Genomic DNA, 7,114 nt, shown 5'->3' with positions numbered 1-7,114 from the left:
TCAAAGCTAAATTTAGCTAGGATAACTTGAATATCCCAGCTTAATCCCTTATCCTAGTTTTGTGCAACAGGCCCCAGGGAGAAAACCGGGACAAAAACACAGGGAAGGCCAAACGGGAAAACAACCCCAAACAAAAACCCCAACCCACAACACATAGCAACAAGCAGATCTTCTCAGCTCTATCTTTCAGCTCATCGTTTTGGTTGTTCAGCTGTCAGATTCTTGTCTTATTAGGCATGTTTCCAGGCAGCTGTTTTCAGTAAAAAAAAAGATCAGCTAGACAACACAATGCTCTACCTGCTCAGCATCAAGTGACAACCTGGTGAACGCAGTGGAGGATATAGCAGCTTAAGACCCAGATGTTTATGATGTTTGTATTTAACTTGCTTTCATCAGGTGGTATTAAACACAACAAATAAATGTCTGCTATATATGTGAATGCAAATTTAAGTTTAAAAAATGCTAATAATACTAATACTTTCAAAATTAGGCATAGATGAGGTGAAATTTAAAGTAACATTTACAACACGTACAAGCCATGTCGCTGCTCAAATCCCCCGCGGCTACAGTGAGTCAGGGATCTCTCTGTCTCCTGAATAAAAGGACTGAGTGTTTGCATTGCTCTGTAATGGGGCTCAGTCCAGTGGCTTCCTGCTTTGCCACCTAAATTGAATTAAATCATCAGATCATCCCATTAAACAGCACACACACACTCACACAGAGGCCTGTGTGTGACCTTACTTTGTTGTAATTATTTTGAAACTAGAACAAAATCCTCACTTTAGGCTTCATTTTCCATCCTCACTGAGTCAAATCTATAGTTTGAAACATGTGACAGGCTTAGCTTAGCATGTCCTGCCCTGTTGATGGAAAAGAAAGCATCATCAAATCTAGGATTAAACCTCACTGAAATGAAATTATATCAATCAAAATGGCTTTTGCTGGTCATGTCGGAGTGCTCATTTAGAGAGTTTTTTCTGACGCTAATAAGAAAAGAAACTGGTTTACTAAATTGCGATGATTACATATGTTCTGTCTCTGGTTAGAAAAACCAAGACTGAAATCAATATTATTGGATTGATTCGACCAAAAGTCTAGCTGAAATTGTATACAAATTTTATACAGTCAGTGTTGTAATTTAACAAAGTACCAATACTTTGTTACTGTACTTAAGTAGTATTTTCACGTATCTGTACTTGACTTGTAGTCGTTGTTATTTCTGGAAACTTTCAATTTGACTCCACTACATTTCCTAAGTAAAATGCATACTTTTACTTCATTACATTTCTCCCCCCCACAAAGTAATATTTCTGTTTTTTTCATTTTTGATGTCAGACTTTGAACGAGCGTCAGACTTTGAAAAAGAAAGGGCAAAAACCCTGAATGTTGTGCTTTACTATAAGGAAGCCACAATAACGTTCATAATCAATGTTTTTCTTTACTTTTACTTTTAAAAATTAAGTACATTTAACATTAGAAAATTACTTTTGATACTTAAGTTAGACTTTTACTCAAATAATATTCCGAAAGGTAACTTTAACTTCTACCAAAGTCATTTGCTGAACATACTTGTATTTTTACTCAAGTATTGCTTACAAGCACTTTATACAAGACTGCAGACAGTAACCATGACATGCACACAAATGCGCGAAAACACATTTAAGCTACAAGAACAAATTTTGGCCCTGCTTTTACAGACAAACACAGGAACAAAATCTGTATTTCATTTGTATTTCCACCTTAAAGGTACACTGTGTATGTATATACTGTATTGTATGTCATGTCAATCAGTGTAAAACTTGACACAAGTTATAATTAACCTCAGCAACTTAAGTTGAGACCTTGGACTCATGTTGGCAAAGAGGTTCTGCCTGGGAGCGTGAGTGCCAAGCAGACGGTGTCCATGGTGCCAGCGCCAACCTCGGCCACTGTTTGTACTTCAGCATTTGGCAGCCGTTTCACTTGACACGCTGTCGTCTTTTCAGCAGATTTAGAAGTGTTTTCACACTGATTGAGTCCAAATGGTTTTGACTTGTTTACGAAAGCGAAGCTTAGTTCATTTGCCGTGCATAATGGGATTTGTCAGAGGAAGAGTGATGAGGGGGAGTGTGTTTCTGCAACTTAAATGAAGGCCAACAATTTGCAGAATGAGATGTTATGGTCTGTGGGCAGGACACACACACAACCCTCAACGTCTGCATATCTCTCGCGCACACGCACACATTGTAGCACTTATATTGCTGAGGAACAAGCTAGTACTTTCACTGGCTGTGTTACATGTGTGGTGCATTGAAAACAGGGTGCATCTGTTCAGGCCTTATGTGTTCAGTGTGATTCGAATGACCAAGATAAAAATGACCTTAACGTCACTTGTACCTCTCAGCTCAGCATTTAGGACGTCAGCAGATGTTTTTTCCATCAAAACTCTGCTCCTAACACCTCATCAGCACACTTGATATTGAGGAAAAGCATCCAAATTTTTGTAGTGACAGAGGGAGCACTTCATCCTAAATGCATAGTTTTATATCTTCCAACAGCTTCTATATCCATCCCCTTGTTTCAGCAATCTGTGATTGAGTAACATGACATTAATTCAGATAGTCCAGAGAGTACAGAAAAGAACAAAGAATGATTTTCTCAGAAATGTGCAATGTCAATTTGTACCATTTCTAAAACTATATGTATTATAAGGACGTGACATGATGCGAATTACATTATGGTTTAAATTAAAAAAAGTCAAAACCGGACATACATTCTGATTTGTTAATGGGACAAACCCAACTGTGACCTTTTGGAGTTTGTATCATTATAGCATTTGAGAAAGGGACAAGCAGGAGGGGAGTTTGAACAGCTGCTTAATTTGGAACAATTCTTTAGACGTCTTTATCTCAGTGGAATGTTACGGTGATAAACTAGTCCTCAAAGGGTTTATACTGGGACAGTGGAGAGATACACATCTTTTGGTTTGGCATTCATCGGCCTGAGTTTTGTGTCAAGTCTGGAAATACAAGATGATCAGGAGGGTTCAGTAAATCCAAGAAACTTTGTACAGCAAGTACGAGGAAGTACTTCAAATTACGGGCAAGCAGGACATGGATGAACACGCATAAAGAAAACTTTTATAAAAGGCACAGCTGCAATTTCAGTTTACTGACACGCTCAACAACATTCTGCCAGCAGTGGATTAGATTATTTAAAACAAATTCAATTGTTCCAAGTATTAATCCTGATTTGGCCGTGTGTAAGCAAACATCCCAAAATGTCAAACTACTACTTTAACCTAAGTAATATCAGTCCATGCCATGACTTGCAAAATTCCAAACTTGAACATAAGACTATGTATGGCAAGACATTTTTTACTACTTTTTGGTAAGACTGCGTTTTTAAAGTTTGTTCGAGCTGATCGAATCCCCAGACGTTTCAGATTAGGGATATTAGGTCCGACTTGAGGGGGTCAGGCCTGTCCAGTCCAGTCCTGTCCTGTTCTGTCCTGTACTGTATGGTCCAGTCCTGTACTGTCCAGTCCTGTACTGTACTGTCCTGTACGGTCCAGTCCTGTACTGTCCTGTCCAGTCTTGTACTGTCCAGTCCTGTACTGTCCTTTCCGGTCCAGTCCAGTCATGTCCCACCCCGTCCTTTCCTGTCCTGTGCTGTCCAGTCCTGTCCTTTCCTATCCTGTCCTGTCCGAGTTTATGCGGAAGCTGCAGCTCTCTCATTACCTCATCAGTCATATTAAATGAGTTAATTTACCATTAGAGAGACATGCCCTCGGCTAGTCTGCAGGACCTGTGCCTTTCTTTCTCTTTCTAGCTGTTGTCTAGCTGGTGTTACTTAAGTAAATTAAGCAAGTTAATTTACATGTAAAAGTTGTTGCTTCTAGTTCAGTCTCTGTGACACTGCATTGGACATACAAAATAACTTAGGACAGATTGATTTTACAGAATGCACTTGAAATCTCTCAGGTTGGTTTTGTCACAAGGCCTTTGTGTGTCTCCAAACCATTTAATTTCCAAGGTCACCCTGAAGACTCCTATCTTCACTCCCACACCAGTTGGCAACAAATAGATTCATCATCTTGGTAAGACTGTAAATGAATGCAGTGTACAGTGGATAAACTGTGTTTCCACTGTGAGGCTTCTGTATCAGTCTTTGCAGAGCTCGCAGTTTGTCTAAAAAGAAGTTGTCAAGTTGGAACAAGACGACGAAAAACAGCTCATTCTCCATGGGAAAAAAAACACAATCCCCTTATCGGTCAGAGAGAGAAAGAACAGGAGGGAGAGAATGAGAGAGGGATGACAAAAAGAAAGTTACTATTTTTAAGCACAGTGGGTGTGGCAGCTTAGTTTAACCATGTGTGTGTGTATTTCCTTACAGAGGGTCCTGAAGTTTCTTAATAACCCACAAAAATAAGTTAATAACAAATATAATATTTTAAATGTTAGTCACACACACATAGATGTGAATATTTAAATTCTCAATTTAGGCAAATCATATATATTTTTGTAGGCAAAATATGAATTTTTTGAGAAAAAAAGTATAACTACATTCTTGCCTTGACCCGGTTTTACTTGTTCATCATAACCAACTTTTAAGCTGCCTATTGTGAAACATGAACTTTATCAAAGCTTTCTATCTTACATATTTATGTGACAAAGAGTTTTACCTCTGGCATCTCCTTTTTATAGTTTTACATAATCCAATTAATAGTGGAGAAGCATAATATTCACACAATATGTGCACACAAGATAACAGGGGGATCAGAATTTGTGACAGTGACTCGTTTCCGTCTATTCTTTTCCTTTGCCCTCGTTTGTTCTCCTCGCCATTTCGAATCAACCCCCTCTCTTTTCAACAGCCTTTCTTGTTCCCTCTTTATCTCACTCCCTCTGTGACCCCACCCAGAGGAAATCACAGATGCAGTGGTCCATGGGTAGTGACAGTTACTGTACTCAGTGATTTATGTCTTTCCCTGTTCTATTTACTTGGCCCTTCCCTCCGTCTCTCTCCCCATGCCTCCGCCCTTCTGTCTCCACCACTCCTGTTGTCATCATCTTTAATTTGACATTATGTATCTTTGTTTTTTTGCTCCCTCTACGACTATTAGCTGTCATCAGATACAGTAACAAATGAATCTGAAGTCACAGTGAATATCTCATTCTGTGCAGGCCCCCTGAACAGATGGTGGCAGACATTATCTTACCAAGATGCATGAAACGTTACATATTCCACTAGATAAGTGCATGGAGGAGAGGATGGAGGTTAGCCTGCCTCTCTCTCCCCCTGGTTAATACTACACCACTCAATGAAGGCGAGCTCATAACTCAAGTCCACCAGTGGGAGCCTTATCAGGGGCAGCAACGAGCTGAATAATAACACCTGTGCGCGTGCTTACACGTGTGTGTGTGCGCAAGGTTTAATGCTGGTCACATTTTAACCCTCTCTTCCTTTACTGGCAGTTTCATTACTTCTATCCAAAGGGATTGAAAGAGCAGCTGGGGGAGAAAGACATTGCAGCCAATCATTGTGGTCAGCAGACAAATACACCACTTTATATGCACATATATCCCTAAATGCTGTTTAGTGTAACACATAAGGCTGGTGATATTCTATATTTCACTTTCAACAACTCAAAGGCAAAAACCATTCCTCTGTGTCTGAACATTATGAAAGCACACCACACTATGTTGCACTGGGTGGCATGTTCCTTCCTTACCATTAACACGGTTAAAGTGATTTATCTTTAACAATCCCACATGCACCGCCCTGCTGCTGTAAATACTCACTAGAGCACCAAACGTGTATTCATCTGCAGCTAAAAATAGTTTCCAACAAATTAAATCCTGTTTGAGTAACATTTGCTAACAAATCCAGTGCCCAGCTGTTTCAAGAAATTATGTAACCTTTTATATTTTTATTTTATTTTTAAATAATTTGTCATGGAGCTAAGAGTCACAGACAAGGTGCAGTTGGAAAGTTTTGAAAGATGAACTAACATATTGTTGATTTTTATCTTGTCATTCTTCAGCCTCACACATTTCCACTCAGATTTGGATTTTGTTGAGCATTGTGTTCAAGTCATGGCATTTAAGCAGATAATTTGCAGCATTTTTACACTAAATGTCCCAGATACATCAAGAAAACCAACAGAGGATGAGGAAGTCCCAAGCCTCTGTCTTGAACAAGAACCTGTTGTCCTCGCGTTCTTCCACAGCTGTGACATTGTGTTAAGGGGAAGCCTATCTGCAGGTGTACCCGAGACCTGAAACACTGCCCCTGTTGTTATTCCTCAGAGAGACCCAAACGCAGACACAAACTTAGGAGTGATGAATGAAAAGAGAATTACTTTGAGGAGAACGGGATATGAAGCAATAAAGCTGCTGGCAGAGTGTTGGTAGAGAGGACTTGTGGCTGGAGATGCAGATGAGAGAGCAGGGAGGCAGAGGAAGTGGAAGGCTATGAATTAGGCAAATCCAAAAACAACTACAACAACTATACACAATTACTAGAGTGGCCTGGAAGGTAGCACAGTAGCTGATCTTGCGATGAGTGTCTGAAGGACCGGGGTCGATACTGGAGCTCATGCTGCGTTCCAGACACTGTTTTTAGTCCGTAAATTATGAATTCAAGTCACGACTCACGGCTCTGTAGCGTTCCAGGCAAAGTCACCACAAACCCTTCTAGCTAGTGTTAGCGTTAGCGTTAGCTAGCAAGCGGCTACCTACCGCTTTACCTAACCGACGTTACCTAGCGTTAGCGGCTACTAGCAATTTCTATTCGCCAACATATTTTGGGCTTCATTTGATAAACATAACCTGTAGTAGTACAAAATTGTATGTGTATTGTTTTGACTACAGTGTGCGGAATTACTTTATGTTGCCTATTTTTGTCTATTTATTTACATTTCTCACTGTTTATCACCGGCGTCTGTACAGAATGAACAGGGGTCGACATTGTTGTTCGTGTGCTTGCGACGTCAAAAACTGTAACTGGGAGTACAACGATCTGGCACTAGTTCATGAGTAGTAAGTTATGGGTTTGAGTGCCGTTCCAGGACACTTTCACAGGTAGAAGGTTGTGAAAACTTGTGTTACGGATTGCCTGGAACGCAGCATTA

General features: G+C 40.0%; 1 protein-coding gene and 1 long non-coding RNA gene across 3 annotated transcripts in view; both read left to right on the top strand.

The window, feature by feature from the left end:
* Positions 1-1,282, top strand: part of LOC117956746 — a 7,312-nt gene extending 6,030 nt beyond the window's left edge. Inside the window, exon 3 of the long non-coding RNA XR_004659354.1 lies at positions 1,126-1,282. This is a non-coding gene — a long non-coding RNA (uncharacterized LOC117956746). The remainder of the gene's footprint in view (positions 1-1,125) is intronic.
* Positions 1-7,114, top strand: part of kiaa1522 (KIAA1522 ortholog) — a 39,118-nt gene that overhangs the window by 18,115 nt on the left and 13,889 nt on the right. The window lies entirely within an intron of this gene.

This window comes from Etheostoma cragini, chromosome 14, assembly GCF_013103735.1.
Source record: "Etheostoma cragini isolate CJK2018 chromosome 14, CSU_Ecrag_1.0, whole genome shotgun sequence".
Taxonomy (NCBI): Eukaryota; Metazoa; Chordata; class Actinopteri; order Perciformes; family Percidae; genus Etheostoma; species Etheostoma cragini.
This window is presented reverse-complemented; position numbering and strand designations above follow the sequence as displayed.